The 21,997-nt window shown below is 37.6% G+C and overlaps 1 protein-coding gene across 9 annotated transcripts in view; it reads left to right on the top strand.

Moving 5' to 3' along the window:
* Positions 1-21,997, top strand: part of EYA1 (EYA transcriptional coactivator and phosphatase 1) — a 164,449-nt gene that overhangs the window by 46,819 nt on the left and 95,633 nt on the right. Inside the window, exon 1 of one of the 9 annotated variants that reach the window (XM_042036298.1) lies at positions 20,376-20,550. The exons of the other annotated variants lie outside the window; for them this stretch is intronic. The gene's annotated coding sequence lies outside the window, so the exon portion shown is untranslated. Of the gene's footprint in view, positions 1-20,375; positions 20,551-21,997 lie in introns of those variants that run through there. 9 annotated transcript variants of the gene reach the window in all.

Below are 21,997 nucleotides of genomic sequence, written 5' to 3'. Positions count from 1 at the left end.
CATTGCATCCCTGTGGTGCCTTGGGAAGGGTTCATTTAGCAACATGTAACCAGTCCAAGTTCTACAGATTTTGACCGGTTCTACCAGAGAATCCCTCCCATGCTGCAAGCAGGAAAAATATTAGTGTCTTGGTTTCTTTCTATTTTAAGTATTTTTTTTTCTCCAGCATAACTGAAGTTTTGTTGTTCATTATGCCAACTAGTATGTCTCATGGAGAACTGAGGTCATGGAAATCGGCTGGGGAAGGACTTCACAGCAGAAGGAAGGAGTCCAGAAATGGCAGTAAAACTGTGGTTTTTCATTTGGTTATTGAGGCCTATTAAATTTATGTTTAACTGAACAAACTTACAAGATATGGATTGGTGCACTGAGAAAAAAAACCTCTGGGGTCATTCCTGTATTTCAAGTTGTAGCAATTGAAAGTGTAAATTCATGTGACATTGCTTGGTTTTTTTAATAAAGCTAGGCTAAAATACTGATTCATGGGACTTGTGGAAATAATAAAATATATGCTTATTTGGGAAGGCATTCTCAGGTTTAATTTATATATTTTAAATACGTCCTGCAAAATTTATCCCAATGTCATCATAAAAGAGATTCACTTCTTCTTGAAATGATGGTACTACAGCAAAATTATGTTCACAGAAATAGATTTCAAAACAAATATTAAATAAATCAAACAAGCCCCGAGTGCACAATAACTTAGGTACAGATGCAGTTTTAGAAATGAGTTTTGGTTTGCATTTAAAAGGGTCCTATCACATGTATTTCTTCTGCTGTCTCCTAGTTCCAGTGCATTGGGGTTTGGTGATGCATGCATGCAATGAGCAGAGCTTCATGAAGGCATTAACTGGCGCCAAGTACGGACTCCTCACTAGGAGATGCTGACGTGTAGAATCAGCAGTTAGAAAACAAGCTGCTGATGCAGCTCAGTTACAGTATTTCCATACTGTGCTGTGGGGATTTGACTGTTCTGGAGTACATGGAGCCACTGTTCTGCCACATGTGAATGTTAAATTTTGCAAGCACTGGAGTATAGCATGAAAACTCTGACCGCCAAAGTTTGGACTTTTAGGTGGCTGACAGGGATTTTCTTAAAGAAAAGAAACCATGAAAACAGAAATTTTACTTCTTAGGTAGATCCCCATCAAAATAACTCCATGTTACTTTCTTGTTGGAGTCTTTTTTTCCTTTTATGACTTATTGGAATTTTATCATACAGGCCTGGAAAGCAGGAGTAGATTTCTACAATGAGTTGAAATCACAGATTGTAATTCAAATCTATGGTATGATCACTCTTGCAACATTGTGTATAGAAGTCTGCTGAGGTTTTGGGATAAGTAAACTAGTTCCTGGAGGCAGGGGGAATGAATTTTGTAACTTAATAAGAAAAATAAATGGTCCCACTCTTAAACAAACAAAATTCCTCTGCCCTGAACCCCTTAAAGTTTGGATACCAGTCAGAGTATTTCAGCATTGAAGTTATGCTCCAATAAGACATTGTGGAAATGCAATCTGAAAAAGGAAAAAATAAATTACTTCTGTATTTGTCCTGTATTTTATATAAAGCAGGGGAACTCTCAATTTTATAATGTCTTGTGTGTTTTAGCTTGGTTTACTGGAGGTCTCCTTTACTGGAGATCTCCTTAGAGAAGATGAGAAGTGGATGGAGAGCTTCATTAGTTCTTGAAGGACAGAACAGATCACTGAATAATAATCAGAGATCTTACTTCCCAGACATTTGAATTAAATAATCTGTAATAAAATGTACACAAATATTCTCAGAGATTTAAGTAGATAACTGTGCCTTATTTATAGAAAAGAACATCTTAATTTCAGTACGCTGTCTATGAAACTCATTTCCTAGACACCAAGAATATTTAACTCTCATGGAAATCAGGCTGCTGAATTCTGGGCACCCTAGTCAGAAAATATAGCCACTTTTATTTTCTCAAGACATGTATATTTTTGTTTGTTTGTTTATAAAGAAATAGATGAAGGAGGGTATCTTATAAATAACAGAAAGTTTTTCGTGATAATTTTTCGTAGGATCCTTCTGCAAATCCCCTCTAGAATAAAAGCCGTCAAGTTATTCCTTTTGTAAAAGCCAAAACATTAATCAGTCAGGCTATTAAATTGTAAGAATCTAAATATAACAGTTGAGAAGGGAAGAGGCACTCCATCTCTGTAATGACTCAGGAATGATTCATTTGAGTTAGTGTAAAATTAAGCACCTACTCTTTATACAAAGTGAGGAACTGTTTGTGTTTTCAATGCTGAAGGAGGTGCTAAACCAAATAACAGAGCAGCAGCAAGAAAGCCAAATGGCATTGTATTTGTTCAGCTTAAGAAGGGGGTGGTCAAAAAACACAAGTAACAATACTGAAAGCACTGTGACATATTTTTGTATGAGGTAACCAGTGAGTGTGGAAGTGTAAAGCCCTCAGAGAACATATGTGAGACACAATGAGGTTTCTGCGTTCTTTGTGTGAATCACTGAGAAGGTGAACAAAAACCGGACAGATACAGTATATCTGGATTTTTCAAGAAAGGTTTAGATTCTCAAAAGAAATGATTCAAGAAACGTGTTAATGCTAAATTTCCGTGTGGAATGAAAAGTGTCTGGGAGAGTAAAGAGCAAATAGAAATAGGAGATTGATATTCATCATGCAAAACCTTCAGCATCTATAATAAAAGTACTTTGATAAATGTACTTATTAATCAACTAAAAATAGGATGAGTGGAGAGATGGCAAACTTAAGAAAAGATCATTTAGGTGAAGATTAGGAAAAATCAACTAAAAATAGGAAGAGTGGAGAGATGGCAAATTTAAGAAAAGAAAATTAGGTGAAGATTATGGGACCTCATATAACTGGCAAATATGATGCAAACTATTTGGTAGGACAATGTAACCTGCTGTGACCATAGCTCCTAGAGACATTTGGACATCATTCTGTGTAGCTCATTGCCACTTATGCTCACAGCACAGCACCAAACAAAAATTAAAATTGTTTAATTGGTACTAGAAAATGTTTTCTTTGTGCAAGTAATAGGCCTATGTAACTGATAGAAAAAAAATCACTTTTAAGGTTCAGAAAGATTTAGAAGGGTACTAACAAAGGTAATACAGATAATAAGAGCAAAAATATTTTTTTTTTTTATATATGTTACATAATCCTTATGCTTCAGATGGCAAAATCATGGGCAACTGTATCCCTCTGTTTTTCTAAAAGAGTGATTGTTATCTCTCTGATAAAAATGTCTGCGGTGCTGCTGCGGTCATTGTGTTCAGAGTCTACCAGTAAAGGTAAAAGTTTCTAAATGAGAATGCTTGTGTGTGTTCAGGTCATTAAAAAGTGAGAGTTCAGATTGCAAACTCAGCCATTTAGCTTTTGGATCTTTCACATTTATTGTGTGCAAGATGACACTTCTCTCTCATCTGTAAAGATATAACCTTCACTATTTATATTAATTCATAACTGATCACCTGAAAGTGAGCTAACTACTTAGACTTGTATGGTTTTAGTATCCTAGCCTAGCTAAGTGCTTCTGGAGACTTAGAGCTCAAAACTCAGCCCACTCAAAAAGCTTGTTAATGGGTCCCACGTGACACAGCTATCAATTTTTTAGTATCAGATATACATGCTGTATCCATTATAACTTTCACTTAGGGGCAGGCTTGCCCTAACTGTACAGAAGCTTGTAAGGCTTTGCTCTTATTTTTGGTCCGAAAGAGAAAAAATTAACAATGCTAGATGAGAGTGAAACTGTGTATTGCAAAAGGCAATGTTCACTGTGTGTCTGGCAGAGAGAGGGCCTGCTGCACTGCAAAGGCTTGCAAGATTCTCTCTCTGTTTTTAACATTTCCCAGGTTGTTTAAATGTGCATTGTAAGCGATGATAAAATGACAAGTTATCATTGATCTGTCCTTTCCTCCATCTCAGAGGGATTCATTAAATAATGCATGTACCCATGTGAATTACCCTTCTTCACTATACTATCCCCAGACCATTAGCCAAATATAGCAACAGCAGCATCTTTCAACCCCTAAGAACCCTTTGGCTTTCATTTAATTAAATTATCCCATTATGAAAACTCTTATAATGAGATTAAATTTAATTATTTATTAGACACTTATTTGCACTAGGGAACCTATCAATTATGCATGGTTGTGCTAAACATTTTTCAATCCATCACCTTTTCTTTTCATGGAAGGTGCAATTTATTAAGTGCAACTGAAGTACTGTAACAGAAGAGCTCTACCAGAAATGTGCGTGCCATCCTAGTTCAATTAATTGCAAAAGTAATAGGAAAACAGAAATATGAAAATTTATTCTCTCTCCTTTTAAAATACAGAACACTGTCAGTATTGTGTATTTTGCAATTATTTGGTGCATCTCATGTTTATATCCTACCTAATAAAGTTCATGGAGAGTCATTTTAAATCATGGTTTTGGTTGTATTTTTTGTGTTAATGGTTCCTAATTGTACAAAAATTCAGATGTAAAGCCTAATTAGAATAGTTCAAAGAAATGTTTGTAGCACACTGTGACTTGCTGTTAAGTACACACTAGAATTTCTTATTTGTTTATAGAGGACACTAATGTTCTCGTAATAGGAATTAGGCAATCCTAAAGATTAAATTTAGGCAACTTGTTAAATCACCATATATAGCCATAAAACATCATCAGTCACATATCTTATTGATAAGCATTTGGATATAAAGGCAAAAACTCTAAGCTACCAATAATTGTTTCAAGCAGAATGACATTTTCTGATGAATGTTAAGAAGCAGATATAAATGTCAATACAGCTCTGAGCTTTTCTTTTATAAGACCTTGTCAATATGTAATTAATTATTCAACTGGAGTTCTGTGTGGCTCAGGGCAGCATTTCAAAGAGCTTTCTTTCATAAATCGCAAAGTCATCATAAGATTGCTTTTACTTGATTCTTCTTTTTTCACATTTAGAACTTGTGTGTGTTTAAAAGCTCATGGACACCTGTGAGGTGGCAGATGCAGTGCAATGATAAAGTGAGGTGCAAGAGTCTTTTTAGTGGCAGTAGTCTTTAGCATATACTTTTAATATATTGCAAAATTCTGCCTTGCTTTAAAAGTGCTCGTGTTTCATGTTCAAATTTGAATGGGGGTCAAACAGAAAGATTTATTTCCTTTTTTTCCTCACTTATGCATGTAAGAGGATGTTTGCTTCATTAACTTGGAAATTCACTGGCCAAACAGACTGCATATTTTAGAGGATTTAAGTAAATATGCCCCAAAGTTCACACAAATTACTATAGAGCGTTTCAGTCCTCATCTTGAAGGAATGAGACATGATGCATCTGTTAATAAAAACAAAAGAGTACTGCTTGTATTTGGCAAAACAGTCGTATTTTGTACTTACAACTTTATCAATGTCACCTGTTGTTATTATTTGGTACTTTCTTCCTGAAAGTCAGGACAGTTAATTAAATCTCAGTGTACCCTAGTGGGTTTGATAGGGTGGCTTTATTCCTGTGAGGGAGATTACATTCATTAGGACAACTGTTCAGATGATATTCAGAATTTAAGTTTGCTTTTTGACATGCTGCTTTTGCCAGCTGAGAATTTAGCTCTTATTTTTCAGAATAACCACCCATCTTCCACTTGGATAGATACGGTCATGTGTGAGATTGGTGTGTAGTTACTCAGAAGTATGTTTCTTCTGTTGAAGTACCAAGATCATATATGAAGCAAGTGGTGGCACCATAATTAGTAATTTTTGGTTTCTGACACTTCCTCTGCAGAATCAAACCTCCGAATGAAGCTTAAAAATAGTATCTAGAGGAAAACCTTTGCAACATTACAGTGCAACGAGGTTACCATCTACAAACCCTTGAATAGTGAAAGGGTGAGTTACATCTACATCTTCTCAGCCGAAAAGCAGCACTTTAATATATTTTTCAGCAAGTTACAGAAAAAACTTCATTTTAACTTTGCAAATTGCTGTATTTTGCATTCTGAAACCTTGGTGCTGCAGTTAGCTGTGGAACAGCCCATCTTTGTCGGTCTTGGGGGCTGGTAAATTGGCAGTGGTTATTCTCATTTTTCCCATTGTGTAATCAATTGGCAGCTTTGAACTGCACTTTGAAATCTCCTTCAAGAATCATGTATACTACACACTACAATATGTTAGCAAATAATTTTAAATGCATACTTGAGACATGAAAATGAGATTAAAATGAAATGAACATGAAAAGGCATGCTTGAGATATGACATCTGTCAGCCACCTGCTTAAATTATAGCTATCCAGTCAGGCCAGATGTACTGGTAGGTGTACTCAATTTTTACACCTATATTGCATGAAAGTTTCAGTGTTTGCAAACTGACTGTGGTTGCAACTCTTCATATACTCCTCTCTTCCTTTTATATGTGACGATACTTTTTTTTCAAGTGGTACAAAAAAGGCAAGCTTTCTAAGAGTTTCAAATGCTGAAGCATTACAGAAACCCTAAAACCAGCTTGTATTGTGGAGCAGGGTTGTTTTTTTGGTATGTCTTCTCAATACTTTGAATACAAGTTTTGACAGTTTTACTTGAGCAAAGACATGATCTAAGAGGAAAAGTAGAATTTCAGTGATGAATTCATCATTGGTATGAAAACCTTGTAGGCAGGCTTTCCATTTACAGCTTGTTAAAGACTTAACTTTCTATAACATCCTTTATCTCTTGCATTTAAGGAAGACCACAATTAATAGAATACTGCACAGGTATCAATATCTTACAAATCTACTAATTTCATCTGTGTTCAGCTTTTGAGCTTTATTTTTAACACTGATAATGAAAACACAGGAGGTGGCCCAGTCTAGTTGGTTATAGTCTTTGGTCTCCTATCTTTGTTAATAGAGGATAGAATCAATTTAGTATGGTTCTGAATTAATATAATTTTAAAATGTTTTAAAAGAAAGATGCCAAGTTTAGTAATAGTATTACTTAGAGGCACGGACTTTCCACCTTTGTTGCTTGTCTAGTGCTTTCTCCTTCCATAACTGTTTTACTAGAAACAGGTTTCTGCAGAGGAGTTACAATAGGTTGAAATAATGTGGTATAAAGGGAAATAATATTGAAAAGGAAAAACTTGTTAAAACCAGAGTGAAACATGGGTTTTCAGAAAATCGCAGGATACAGTAAAGTTTTTAGGGCATTCTAAATGCAAAGAGTTTTCAGCTTTTTCATTCTTACAGCTTTTAAAATATTTTTTGATAGGAGAGACTTCATTTAGTTTAGGTGAAAAGATTTCTGATTTGAGATTTGCTTGTTTGAGGAAAATAATCCTTTTCAATAGAGCATTGATAATTTCCCCAAAGCAGATTACCCTAGCTGGAAATCATCAAGGCATCAGGTCATTAAGTGAGGACGAAAGACTCTTGCTTCACCGCTCCCTGACACAAAGCTTTTTTCCCCCGCCATTTTAGGCCCTGAGGTTGCCAACAGTCTTCCCTTTTGCTTTGAAACAAGCTGAGAGCCTCAGGCATTCCAGCAGGCTGTGTAACAAAGCCTTTTCACAACCTGCTTGGTGGAAAATCAGGTTATTCGTGAGCTCGTACATGGTGTCCACTCCTGTTGGCTTATGGTTCTTTTCTGGTGGTCTCATCCTTCCTTGCAGGGCTGTGGTGCCTTTGATTTTATTTTTTGTATCCATTAAAGTAGACTGAAAGAATGGGTGAAAAAGAAAGATACTCTTCGTTGACATCATTCTTAACTGCTGCTATGTGGTGGAGAAGAGAAAGTCAATCTGACCCACATATGAGACAGGACAGTCCAGCTGTTAACAGCATCAGGTCTGAGATTGAAAAAAAATATTCAAGCAATCTATAATATAAATAAGAAGTGACTTCTTGATTGCAGCCGTAGCTGGTCCCTGAAAGGAAGCAATGCACAATGAAACCAGGGAAGGGTTTTTTGTCTGTAATATTGTTTTCCTTCCTTCAGCAGCTCGATAGGATGAACCTGATTTCTTCAGGTACACCTTTGCTTTTTTAAGTAGGGACTGAAAGGCTTTCGTGTGACAGCTGACAGATCTTACCCTCTGGGGAACTGTCTTTTGGTGTAAAATGAAGTTGCCCTGTCAGCAAAATCAAAAACTTCATTAAAATAGCTGAACAGAACTGTAAATGGAGATCAGGTAGTTTCTTGTTATAACCTGGTTTCCTAAAGCAAAAAGGCTTTTGCAACCACCTTCTTTGTATATGTCTAGCTGCATGTTTCCTAATAATAACTTTTCAGTTTCTTGGGAGATCTCAATCCAGTCTGATGGAAAGCTAGCCAGCCTCACGTGTGTCACACTCCTTTAAGTTTTAGGAAAACGCAAAGATGGGTTGTGGAGAATGTGTGGACATGTCCTTGGCTGATGAGAGGCTGAAGACAAATGTATCTTTGGGTAAGGACATCTGTGAAACTGCAGGATAGGGCTGCCATATACTGATGATGGCGTGGCTGGAGGCGGGCAGGTCTCCAGTGCAGGCAAGCTGCCTTTTGTCCCCAAAGGTGCTGTTGGTGACACAGCCCTTTGTGTGTCCCTCTCCCCAGGCTGGGGTTTTCGTAAGAGGTACCTGGTTGGTCTGTGTCAACCCCAAGCCATTGCACCCTCAGGGCTTCCAACCCCAGAGAAATCACTTTTAAGCAACTTGCATCCCAAAAGCCAGACCCTTTCCTCTCCAGAACTACACCAATCTCATCAGCAAACCTCTCTCCTTCTTCCCTGACATTTGATTCTCTTCACTTAAGCCACCCCATGATCTTCTCTTCAAGTTTCCCAACATGAAAGGTTCAAACCCATGGCAGCTGCTCCACCACTAGATTTCAGCCTGGTCCAAGGTGCTGCTTTGAGCCAGCTGTGCTCCCACTGGCTGCCCGTGTTCATTGCCTCTGCCTCCATGGTCAGCCTCCATGGATCTCTTGAAGTTATCTGTGTGGGGAAAAAAGCCCTCCCTTCCCCCACTCCTGGTTTTCAGATGTAAAAAAAAACTGGTTAGAAGCAGCAACTGTGAAAATTGAAGCCTATGAGCTATAAAACAGAGGGAATCTCTGGCAAGGACCTGTAAGTAACTCTAAGCCTGTAATTCTCTCTATTCACAGCCTTGCTCTAAAATACCCTGGCTGACCTTCCTGGCACATTGTGGGGAAAGTTCAAATATAGTCAAATGCAAAAATCTTTCATTTATACTTGCTGTCATTAGCTTCTGGGGCAGGAATATCAAAGCACAGTTTCTGGGACTGCTTGATGGGTTACAACTTACTCTAGTTTTGTGGGTTTTTTGAGCCTACTTTTTTTTTGTGATTGTACTTGTAATTATTTTAGAAGTTCCCGGGATATTGATTTTCTCTGCATCTAAATAGGCATTTCAGCAAAGATATTAATGAAAATGTCCTTAGAGATGAGGATTAGGAGCAGCACAAGGAATAAAGTAACTCTCATTAGGCTGGAGACTTTTTCTTCTGGGTATAAAATGCCAGTGGAGCATTCTGAAGTATTTGCATGAAAAGACTCTATGTCCCTTCTGTATTTATAGATTGCAGAGTGGGAGATGCAGACAGTGCATACCTGGAATTAGACAATTATTTTAGATGGTGGAAAGCAGGAGGGAAATTTTCAAATTAGACTGTGAGAATGTAACCATGTGACTTACTCCAATTAATAGGAACTGCATAGTGCAGTCTCTATGCACCACTTTGAAAATTTCCCTGGGTGTTTTTCTTTGAATATTTATGCAATCAGAATAATATGCAGGCAATGAAGCAAAAGCCAGTGTAAATACAGAGTGATCATGTAATTTTGCACGTTTTTAATTATTGACATAAACTCCACTATTGTCCAGAAATAAAAAATGCATATGAATGAAGTAGTTAAACACAAAAGAAGACTGTTTCAGCAATTATTTAGAAAGGAAATATTTTTTAAAATTTATTCCTAATGAAGTCACTAAACTTGCTGCACATTTAGCAAACGTATTTAAAATCTTTACTCTCATGTATGTTTAAAAACCCCCAAAATACAGATTATTGCATCACTCTAGAGGAGATGTTTATGTCAGTCGGATCACCAGATATCAAACAACCTTCTGGTAATGTATGCAGAGTCTTAATTTGATCTCTATATTGGGTTAAACTGATTCTTTGTATTCTGAAGACTGTAGCTGCACTGAAGGATGATATGAGAAAGGGGTAGGAGGTCAAAGGAAAGGCCTCTGCATTTGCTTCAGAACCCATCTATCCACTGTGTCCTGTGTCCAGTTACTGCTGGCTTAGTAAAAGACACATGGTGCTTATCATTAATTAAGTCACAAATGGTGTTAATTTTATTATCCACTGAGCTTTCATTCAACATCATAAATCCAAATCAAGGCTCGTGGTTTTTGATTGTCAGTTCAGCTCAGGGAAAGATTGAAAGATGAAGCAGTTATGTCTGAAAACAAGTATCATATGGTGTCTGCATCCCCTCCAAAACTCAAGAGCCACAGAACTAATTTCAGCTGTTAGTATATTACTGTACCACCGTGGCTTTCCCAGGACAGATGCAGCAGGTCAAAAAATGACAATGCCTGTAAAATGAGAATAATTCTAAGTCAATATAACCCTTAAAAAACCTGTCATGAAAAGTAGATATTCTGCAGCTTTCCCTGTCTACCAAGTGGTTTTCACATTTTGGAGTCTTGTCAAACCAAGCAGCAATCTTCTGCCAAATAATTCCATCACCAATTAGTCTGTCATGGGCTTTGTCAGTTCATCCTAACTTCCCTGCCCTATAGACTGAATGTTGGATGCAAAAGATCAGAGAAAAGAAATGTTTTTCTTTCTCTTTGTGTAACACGGCCTTAACCCAAAGATCCTCATCTGCTGAAGCAGTGAAGCAACAAAATTCCTCCCCAAGACCCCAGACCCCAAACTCAAAAAAGAAACAGTCACATCTCCAGTAGGACCAAGAGTCTCACACCCTTCCTAGCAAGAAATGGTTAGAGGGGTAAGGAGAAGTATAAATTGATCAATATCAGAGAGACTGATCCCCTACATGTCACGAACAAAATACAAGCACCTTCTCGATCCTATAGAAAATCGAAGAGAATAAATTCCCCTGGCAAGTACATGTGGGTATTCCCCCAGAGAAGGACAGTTTAGCTGGCTTGTGTAAAGAAAGACAAATTGTGTAAATTGAGTAACCAAAAAGTAAATTGAGAGAGCTGCTAGGTGAATGTGGGCAGCCTCAGTGGGCAGCTCATGAACAGCTGGAGAGCAAAACCTTGAGCCACCCAGCTCGTGTTGCCACAGGAGTGTCCTCACTGCCAATATAATTCAGAATATGAGTGATTCCTACTTCAGTGGTTCAGATCAAGAGAGCTGAGAGAGTGAACACAAAAGTGATTTAATAAATACATCCACACATTTTTCTTATCTTCAAACTCAAGAGGAGGGAGGTAAGAGTCTGACACGCCATAGGGCAGTCACCCCTGCGTGGGAGAACAAACTCCTAGGAAGGCATTTGTAATGCAGTTAGGGGCGAGACACCGGTGTGTTGGACAATGCATAAATGTTAAATGATAAATGTTTTCTGAAAAGTAATTTCCGGAGCTAGCAAGGAATTATGTAAATGGAGAAATAATCAGATAAGGTGATCAAGAGTGAAGAAATGAAACAGTCTTTCAGAGTGCAGTTATGAAAAGATGATGGGGATGCATTTAGCAGTATTCAGCTAATGAAGTCAGAGTTGTAATTGCAGGCAGGTGAGAAAAGCAAACAAATTTTAAATGATAAATCAGTATGTTTTTTAGACTTGGAGGAAGTCAGGACAGTTTTTTTTTTTTTTTTTTCTTTTTTTAATTTCTATTTTGTGAATCCATTTGCACGCTTCAGAAGTATGTTCTTTGGAATTTTCAAATCACGGAGCTAATCCAAGATCAATTCAAGTGAAGAAAATTTACTGGATTTACTCCTTTCAGTAGAACCAACCCTACGGAGATGTTAATTTGGATAGCATGGCGTTTGATGTGAGGCAGGGAAGGATGCTGTGGCTTATTAGTTCTTCTGGGATGGAAGGAAAGAAGCACATTGTCATATGCTAAAGGAGATATTAAATGTCATCTCCTTGAGCACATGACACCTATTTGGAAATCTTACGAAGTCTGGGTATCACTATTTTTATCATATATTAGGCTTTTTCCACATTTCCACTGATGTCTGAGTGTTTCATGTTTATTGACTGTTAAATGACATCACTGCTGTCTGATTGCAAATACTTTGCATTACTATTAGTTCTCAGCTATTTGAGGGAAGATTCATTGGTATTATCCATGGATCTTTCTAGCAAGAGAAAAGCTACACATGCTTAAACAGAGCTAAAGTTGGAAATTCGGCAGGTATCTTTAAGCAGTGTAGTGCAGTTTTATTAAAACAGAGAAACTTATGTCTTGCAAAGTTACAAGCAAGCTTAGGTGAGTGTAAAGATTTAGCAAATCAGTGTCTCAAACCAATCTCTTAAATCACTGTGATTTATTGGGTTTTTATTCATAGTCATGAATTTCTAAACCAAATGTAAACAGAAGACTTCAAACCTCTTATTCAGGGTCTCTAAAGTCCACTTCTCTTACTAAATTAATAGGAAACATTTTTACTGCGTATTAACTTACAGCTGTTTTCTCATTGCCATTCACTTCAAGTCGTTTTATTGTACCCATTCAAATTTTGAGAAACTGGTGTCTTGGAGAACTTCAGTGCATCCAAACATGATGAAATGACCTGTTTCCTGCAACCTGGACTGTGAGGATGTAGACTCCAGCCAACAGTACACAGCCCTCTTGAGGTCAGAAGGATGACTGATGGGTACCACAGTCCACCTTTGGATTGGACTGGAGGGCAGTGGCCTGGGCTGGAGCAGACCCCAGCACGGGCTGACAGTAACCTTGTAACATAGGACCTGCTCAAATGCATTTCATCCTGCACATTCATCAGATAGTAAAAATGATTTTAGGCAAGCCCGTGTTGGATTGATATAAGAATAGTTGATCTAGAAGTTGCTGCTTTGGGATGCATGCTGCATAACTATATACTATTATTTACTTACTGACCAGAAAAATGAGAGGCAAATCCTGTAATTCATCAGCTGGTAGAGAAAGATTAGTATAAACCCCCTGCTGTCCTTGGTATACCACATATGTCCGAGGCCAATTACTGCGAAGCTGATTCTGTTTTAATTCAAGCTTTAGAGATGCACACACAGTATTTTATAGTACTTTGGAGGTGAAAGTATTGAGTGTGTTCTCATTTAGAAAAAAAAAACAAAACCAAAACCAACAAAAACTAAAAAAAACCCTGACTGAAAACAAGGAGGATTTTATGAGAGAGGAGATGGGAGAAGAGAAATTCACTCTAGGGCTATCACTGCTGCTTTGTGGCAGCTCTTTTGGGTTTCACAGAGGGACAAGGGGCAGCCACTTTCAATCCCTTGGATTTCCCCTCTTTACAACTGTTCCTGAGACCACCACACAGTTCCTGAGACTACCACACAGTTCCTGAGACTATTTCTGAATTCAAAACCATTCTAGATACAGATTAAGGTTCAGGACGGGGAGCCTTCCTTCTGGATGCTTGAGGGATGGGTAAACACTTCATCAGTGGCTGCAGGGGCTGGGGATGCTTTAGTGTATGGCCACAGCCCACTGGGGCTTGGTGGAGCAGGAGGTGTCCTCAGCCAGGGCAATGAAGCCCTTGTGTCCCAGGCACCAAAAGGTATCACATGCAGTGTTCAGTCTCCAGCAGTTTAATTTTGACTTTGTTTCAATAGCCAGTCGTCTGCGGTGGAATCCATTGGTGGAATATATTTCAAACTAGTGCATTTTCAGGCTACTAAAGCTACTAAACTTTCCAAGGTGTCTCTAATTTAGGCTTTTGTGCTTTCCAAATGAGCTATGAAAAATCAGCCTGGTTACAAAAAATACCCTGCTTGTGATTACAATGGCACTAGATGCACCAAAGACAAAAAAGCATTTCTGAGTTGCACTCAACACATTCCTTACACTGATAGCAGACAGATTGCAATTTTTTAAAAATCAAATTATAAGAATTAAAAACAGATTACTCAGCTTGGTTTCAAGTTTTTCATGCAGTTGTCTTCTGTTGTGTGTAGCTCTGTGTCCTGTTCTCCTTATGATACTGCATTCTTCTGGTACCACTGCATGAAAAGCATTCTGCCTCTGCTCAGTGTGCAGCACCCGTGCTGTGTCTCTCAGCTCATAAACTGGCATCCAGTGCAAGGTGCATTTTCATTTGTCTGTGCCCAGTTTAGCAGCACTGTTTAATGGAGGTGGTTGTGTATGGAGGTTCCTGCGCTGTAGAAGGCAAAGCACCCTTAAAGATACATTTTCAGAACTTCCTCAGGTGAATCACTAGGGTGGATATGAATGCTTCACTCTTTTGGACATGCAGATGTGGTGTGAGACAGAGGGGCAAGGTATAGGATTTGATTTTTTAGATACTGGAATCAAAATTTCGCTTGTTCTTAATTCTTGTGAAACTCACGTGAAATCCTTGTTTTAACCTATTTCCCTCTAAATTAGTGACAGGTTTGCAGGGAGAAAATTTCTGGCTGCTGTCTGTGATTTTTTTTTCCCCTGGAGCCCAGGTTTGAAAGGGATCTGTCATCTTGTGTTTGTGGGCTCAAAGTGTCGGTGTAATTATGAATAATTGGTTAAGAATTAAATATTTCTTCAGAAAGGTAGATTTTCAAGCAGGATATATATGTAGAAAATCTGTATAATGCCCTTAATAAAAAAAAACCTCAACAAACTTATTAGTAGCCTGGAAGTATCCAAGCAGTAAAAAGAGTTTAAGCTTTGTTTACATTTTGGCTGCAAGAGGTGCCTCTCTTTAAGTTTTTAGATAAACAAACCAAAGCTGCTGTTTTCATTAGCATGTAACACAGCCCCCAGTTTCCTTACCTGAGAGAACATTAAACTACAATTCAGTGGCAGAAAGCAATTTGATCTCTTGCAAATATGAGTCTTGATAAACCTTACACTATGGAAAAAAACCCCAACAAACCAACCTTCAAATTTCGTACCTATTGACATTGCTTAATAAAAACATCTCGAGTGCTGGTGCTTCTGGGTGTGTTTCCAATAGCAATGTGATTGCAAGGCTCTGTGGATAAAGTTACCAATCCTTTGAATTCTGACCTTCAGTCTAAAACAGCTTTAGAGGTTACTCTTTTTCCGATTTGTGAGATTGCAGAGAAAAAGTTAATGCTGCTGGAAGGAAGCGGGGGAGGGAGCTGGGCTTGGAGATGAGAACTGGGTCTTTGAAGCCATCTGAGAAGTTTTTCTCTGGCCTTGATTTATAACAACAAATACTGGCAGTCTGAGTCAGTAATTATATGAAGTTTCAAAATAGAGACGAATGCTCTATTTTGAAACTTCAGTGAATACAATTACTATTGAGACCCAATTGATTCTAAGGGAAATTATACTGTTCTTGGGGCAGCTGTAGCCATCAAAACCCGAGAGTAGATTAAGTCCATCATCTGTTTCTATAGGGAGGGGACACCTCAAAACTGGGTCCCCTGCATTGACTGGAAGTGTCTCTCTCCCCTGAGGATGAGGGTTTGGATGCTCATCTTCAACTAAGTGCTTCATTTTAGATGGTTACACACAGGTGAGAATCTAGCCTCTGCTGAATAAATGATGGTCATGGTATAATTACTGTAAGGCTTAGAAGAATTTATTGTGTTAAATTTCTTAAAAACAGTTTCTAGGAAAAACAATGAAGCAAGTATAAAAGAAATGACAGGACTATCTTAACTTAGACTTCCACTTTGTCATTTGCCTTACGAGGCCCACAATGTGGGATATTTATGCATGCCACTTTTAGAAGATACTTTACTGTTCCAGATCACTGTAAGAAAAATTTGTATGACTGAATGTTTCAAAGCTAAGGATGTACATATTTACTGTATTCAGATAACGCAAGGTTTGTAATTTGAATGTATGTTTATGAGTCACTTATATTAGTCATAAATGCAGGTTTGTCTTAATAATTTGTCGAAGTGAGCCTGAGTTGCTGTTCTTTCAATTTTCTTTCTAATTCTAAATGCTTTAATCAATAATTATTTTCTCGATATAATATTTTTAGGGTTTTTTGTGCAGCCTTATATGTCAGGAGCTGAAAAATTATGTAATAATTGTCACAAATAACTAAAATACAGTAATGATCCACTGCTCCATCTACTGTTGAACAATGACATGAATAGCACTTTGGAAAAAAAAATATGGAATGCATTTAGGAAATAATAACAAAATGGAATCTGCAACAAATAAACCTATTATTTCTGTATTTAGTGAACAAATATATTTTTCTTGCAGAGTAAAGTATTCTGAGTATGACTTTAATTCAAAGTTGAAAAACAAAGAGGAACTTCCATCTTCCTTTTCACCTTATAGGAGGTGCTGACAAAACGGTTTTTGTTCATGTTAGTGGGAAAATTTGGAGAAAAGACAGTCTAGTATTACTGAGCTGACTCATGTCATACAGTGTGCTGTATTTATATCACTGACAAAAATGTAAGTTATTGCTGAGGAAAAAAAATTTGCAATGGTTTCTAACTTTATTCTAGTAGCACTAAAAGAAAGATGAGGAAGGCTGAAACAGTCCTGGGAGGATGAACTATGGAAAAATGGCATGTGTGTGAAATGATGTGTTTTATAGTCTTCACAGAACAACAGGACTTGATTATTTTGTCAGCTCACTGGTAATCTCTCATTTGTAGTGTGTTCTTCCTGCAACCCAATCTTCCGAGGAGCTACTGATTATAGCTTTTATCACCCGTTAGAATGCTAGCAAGCTGCTTCTCATCATCAGTGGTGCATTTGGTTTGACTTGTTCATTTTTATAAGCAAATTATTATTCACATATCACAGTGAAGGATGATTATTTTCAAGTTTTAGGCAGATATGTTTCCATGCTGAGCTGGAGGAAAAGCCTGAATGTCAATTAGAAAAATTAACTGTTTCTCAAGGATGCTCACAGATTGCAATTTACTCCTTTCATTTCACCCCCTATCTTGTAAACAGATAATTCTTCAAATAACTTTCTTCAGAGATTTATGTTGTCTTCAGCAGGACTTCTTTTACAAATAGTTACTAATGTGTGTATGTGTCTTTTGAGCAGAGGTTTTTGTGCAACAAATAAAAGTAACACTCCACTGATTCTTAGGTACTGTAGACAGTATTGAAAGTCCCCCTGTAAAACTTGAACTTTATTGGAAAATGAAAGGTAATTTTGTATAGTTCAGTTTAATAGCTAAGACATTGCTTAGATGAAGACTACGTAGTTGGAAAAGCTACATTACTCTTAAACCTGGAGTAGATCTCAGAGCTCTGCCCTCAGGATGTCACAGATCTGGTGTCTCGGTCTTTAGGGAAAAGCCATCACTTTTGGGTAGAGCATCTACTTCACATGATCTGGAGACCAAAGCTTTTCAGTATTTTTGTGTGGCAATCATTACCTTCATGAGATTTCTAGGGTGTTAAAAAATACCCAAAGGGAAATGATAGTATTAGATACATTCAAAATTTAAGTTAATCTAGGAAACCTTTCCTTCACCCTGACAAGGTACTTTTTTATTTTGCAGTTAGAGTACTGAGTATGTCTATAATTTACACTACTGGCACCTGTAAATATATATATATATATGCACACTATTTTTTCCTCCCTTTAACATAATGCTTTTAAGATGCAACAAATCTACTGAAAAAACAAGCATGCTTTCACTTTGGAGAGTGAAAAATTGAGCTATGCTAAGGTATTTGCTTTCAAACTAGACTGAACACTTCTTCTGTGGACAATCTCTGCATTTTTTTTGTATCATGTCAAGAACTCTTTCAGAATCATATGTAAGTCATGCATTCATTCAAAAAGCTAAATCAGCATCTACTTAAGATTAATAAAGATTACTATTTCCTATTTTAAATTGTACTAAGTGGTTCTGTAATTCGTACTGAATTGGTGGATCAAAAACAACTGCAGTTGCGTGCAACCTGGGGCCAGCAGTTCATACGTGTTTTGGCTAAGGACGATGGTTAACAGCACATACCTTTTCTTATAACACATTACACACAGACTTTAATTCAATTTTAATTTTGTCCAACACATCTTGGAAGAATATAATTAATTTTTTCTTCTTAGTCACACTGATAGTTTTTGGACAGAACACTTAAAATGGTTGATTTCTGTCACTTTTATTGTTTGTGTTTACCAAGGTCTTTCTACTTTTGCTCACATGAGTAGCATGAGACAATGCGGGCTCCTGTCAAATGCTGCAAACTTCTGTTCCAGCCAGGGATGTCTCTAGGCAACAGCTGCTATGTGTAAGATAAAACTTGTATGGAGGCATAGGAGGGATATTGCTGCTTCTGAGGGTTCTGACGTTGCACTGCAGTTGTTATGGGAAGAGCCAGGCAGTGGCTTTCAGGAGCAATGGGATGCATCTTTTGCTTTAATGAAGTGTGGTCTTCCTAGGCCTATTTCTGGTGCTAAATATTTCAGTAGTATTTCCTACTTGGAGACAAACATACGAACATCCCGCTGTTCCATATCCATCTTACATCTAATTTTTCTTAATTACCAGAACATCTGTAATCGTGGCACCTAAGCACCCAGTAAATGTTGTGTTCCAGATGGACCCATTTTACTTGTGCTAAAACAAGTGTGTGACACTGCATATGAAGTTAAAACCATATTGCATGAGTAATGGTTGTAATAATATACCTGATAGCTTGTTGTTTGATATTATGTAATAGGCCTGGTCCTTTACTTCTTAGGACTCTTGAGATGCCAGCTGCATTAATGGGAATGCAGAATCAGGGCAAATTTAGGCATGATGTAAAAATCTACAAATCCCACTGAAATCTCTGTTCCAAACCCAGTGTTAGTGCAATTGTGGTTTGAAAATGGTGTTGGGTGCCAGTGACCAACAACCCACCCTGCACTGATTTGGTATGCAGTTACTGGGAAGAACAAACCCCAAAAGATAAGTGAACAAACCCCAAAAGATAAGTAAACAAACCCCTTTCAAGTAGGTTTCAAATCGGTGCGGTGCTCAGCTGTCATAATTAGATTACCTATTGAAATAAAAAGAACTGCACTCACTTAAACCAAATGAGGATCTGGTCCAGAGTATCAGCTGTAGGACAAGTTCATAGGTTAGACCCTATTGTGGGGTAATGATATACACTAATCTGAAGTCCAATCTTCAGACATCAGATAAAGAACTTTAAGGCACTGTTTAATGGCTGTATAAACACAGAGGACCCTCCTTTATCTCATAGCCCCCATCTAGATCATTTATATGGCTTCAGTTCCCATACTGTCTACATGCCATACTACAGAAGAGATTAAAAATTCAAAGCTGATTCTTTTCTTGCAGTGCATCGTCAACACCCTTTTTCTGATCATCTTAGCCTCTGTGTAATTTATCCCATGTTTATCGCACATCAAGCTCTGTACGTGTGTGTGGGGATCTGTCTTACTTTAATTAAATACAGAGACTGGGCACACTCCTGAAGTTATTACTTAGATAAAACTCCCAATAGGGACTACAAACTAGCCAACAATAAACCTGTTTCACTGACCTTTACATTTAAAATACTAAAATGTATTCATATATTTGCGCTATTTCAACAATGGAATGAAATAGATTTGTGCAAAAATTTACATGCATCATTGAAGTCACAGTCTTTTTTTTAAAATAATTTTTTTATTTCCATAGCATCATTTAAGTTTTGCTATTTTTGAGAAAGGTTTTTGGGTTACATTTTCCAGTGTTACCTCACAACAACAATATGATATTTTTTGAGTTTTTCTTCTAGAAAAAAATTAGTTTCTGCTTCATTAAAGTGTGTGCCTGATATTTTTCATTTAATAGATATCCTACAGTCAGTGAAGCAAGACGTGTGTTTTTATATTGGACTGGGTAGGACTTTCAAAAAATGGTCTTATTAACACTGGTAAAGAATTCAGCGGTAAGCATTTTCCAGAAGATCATGGCTGTTCCAAAAAAGCATACAGTTCAGAATGATTGCATAGCCTTGTGTTTCAGGGTTTCAGTGATTTTTACCTGACGAAACTGTGTGACTCCATAATAAGTAATTTGTATTTCTTTCACAGTTTAATATAGAGCATGGTAAATAGTTTTCTTGGCATGAGATGTGGTTTGTGACTCTGAAGAAGTGATGGGATTGTGTTTGTGCTGGCTACGCAGACGGGCCCAATCGAAAGCTGCTTATTTTGACCTGGGTTCCCATATATGGTGTGTGACTGTCCCGAGATCCCTTTTCTCCGCTAAACAAAATGAAATCCTAGGTGCCTTTTCAGCTCGAGGTTGACTTGTAGCTTTGCAAACCGATCTGCTTTCCTGAAGTATTCCCAATGTACTTGCTACAAAATAATGTCTCACTTACTGGGATGTAGTAGCCAGAAGATATTTCTCCTCTAGAAGTATTGCTTTCATTCACAGATTAGTTAATTGAAGGTAAGGATATATTAGCAGTGAATAACCGCAGGTTTTTGTAAAGAGTAAAAAAGTTCTGTTTCAATCTGTTTATACAGTATAAAGTTGGGGGGGTGTTGATTTTTGGTTTTGGTTTGGTTTGGTTTATTTAGATTTAGTACTTTAGACCTGGCGTGGTATTAAGACTTCTTTTTTGGTACTACAAGTCGTTATGCTGTTTTCCTCATCATATTTGGATTATGTGTACTGAAAAAAAGCATAGAAAAATTAGTGTTACATGTAGTGAAACATACTGTCTGCAAAGTGGAAATGCTCCGGAGAATGCTGGTCAAATTTAGTTACCATGTATGTTACAATGTTTTTTAACATAATGTATATATTTTTAAAAGAGTTGTTGGGTTTTTTTTTTCATTGTGAGCAACTAAAAGTTCTGTAATAGAAAAGCATCATAAACCCATTTCAGTTTAATGGCTTACTAATTAAATTACTTAATTACTTATTGATTGGTAAAAGCTAAGCTTTAGAGTTACTGTTACTTAATGCACAAATTTAACTCTGTGCATCCATCTCTCTCTTCTTTGGAAACATTTATAAAGTCTGTGGAAACAGCCTTTACACAGTTTTAAATTTTAAAACTTAAGTAAGTGATTAGTAATAATTAAAATACGAATTTGACTATATTTACAATTGGTTTTAGGCGTACAGATATTTAATGGTTTACGTGGTTTAAACCATTTTAAAAGTTCCAGATATTTTATTTAATAAATACCCTTAAATTGGAGAAGGCTAGCTTAAATAGTTTTAGCAGACCCTTTCTTTACAAGGTTGCAAGAATCTCAGATATTTGAGAACAAATCTGTTACATATCCAATCAAAACGGCATGTCCGGGCGTGCATGCTGGTTGTATGCTTAAGAGCCTCTATGAGTATCCCTATTTAGCTTCTCTCATTGATATAATGTTGGTGTAATTCCAGTTATTCTATTAGGACGGCTTTAGATTAAACCCAGTTTATAAGAGGGGATGCATCTACGCACAATTCAACTTTCTAAATGAGGAGGGACCCGAGGGATTTTCAGGAGTTTTTCTGGGGTGAGGCTGAGGAAGGTGCAAGGAAGGGGGGCCCTGTCGGCCGGGCAGGGGGCGGAGGGGGCGGCCGGGGGCCAGGGGCGCGCAGTTTCCGCGGCGGAGCGCGTTTCGCCCGTGCAGAAAGGTTGACTTCAGACCGCGCAAGCCTCACTGCAGTTGTTGCTTTTAAACCAGTATGGTCGGGACAAGAGAATAGCTGCGGTTTGCATTACAAAAACAAAAACAAAACCCAAAGGGGAAGGAAAAAAAAAAAAAAAGAGGAGAGACAAAAAAAAAAAAAAAAAAGGCGAAGGGGAGTGAGGAGGAAAGCGGGCGCGGGAGCGGCAGCGTGCCCCCAGGCACTGCCTGGGCAGACACACAAGGCTGAGCAAACAGACGGC

This window comes from Corvus kubaryi, unplaced genomic scaffold, assembly GCF_017639235.1.
Source record: "Corvus kubaryi isolate FWS band 111438036 unplaced genomic scaffold, C.kubaryi_AGA036_p1.0 37385, whole genome shotgun sequence".
Lineage (NCBI taxonomy): Eukaryota > Metazoa > Chordata > Aves > Passeriformes > Corvidae > Corvus > Corvus kubaryi.
Note: the sequence above shows the minus strand (reverse complement) of the source record. Positions and strands in the feature narration are given on the sequence as shown.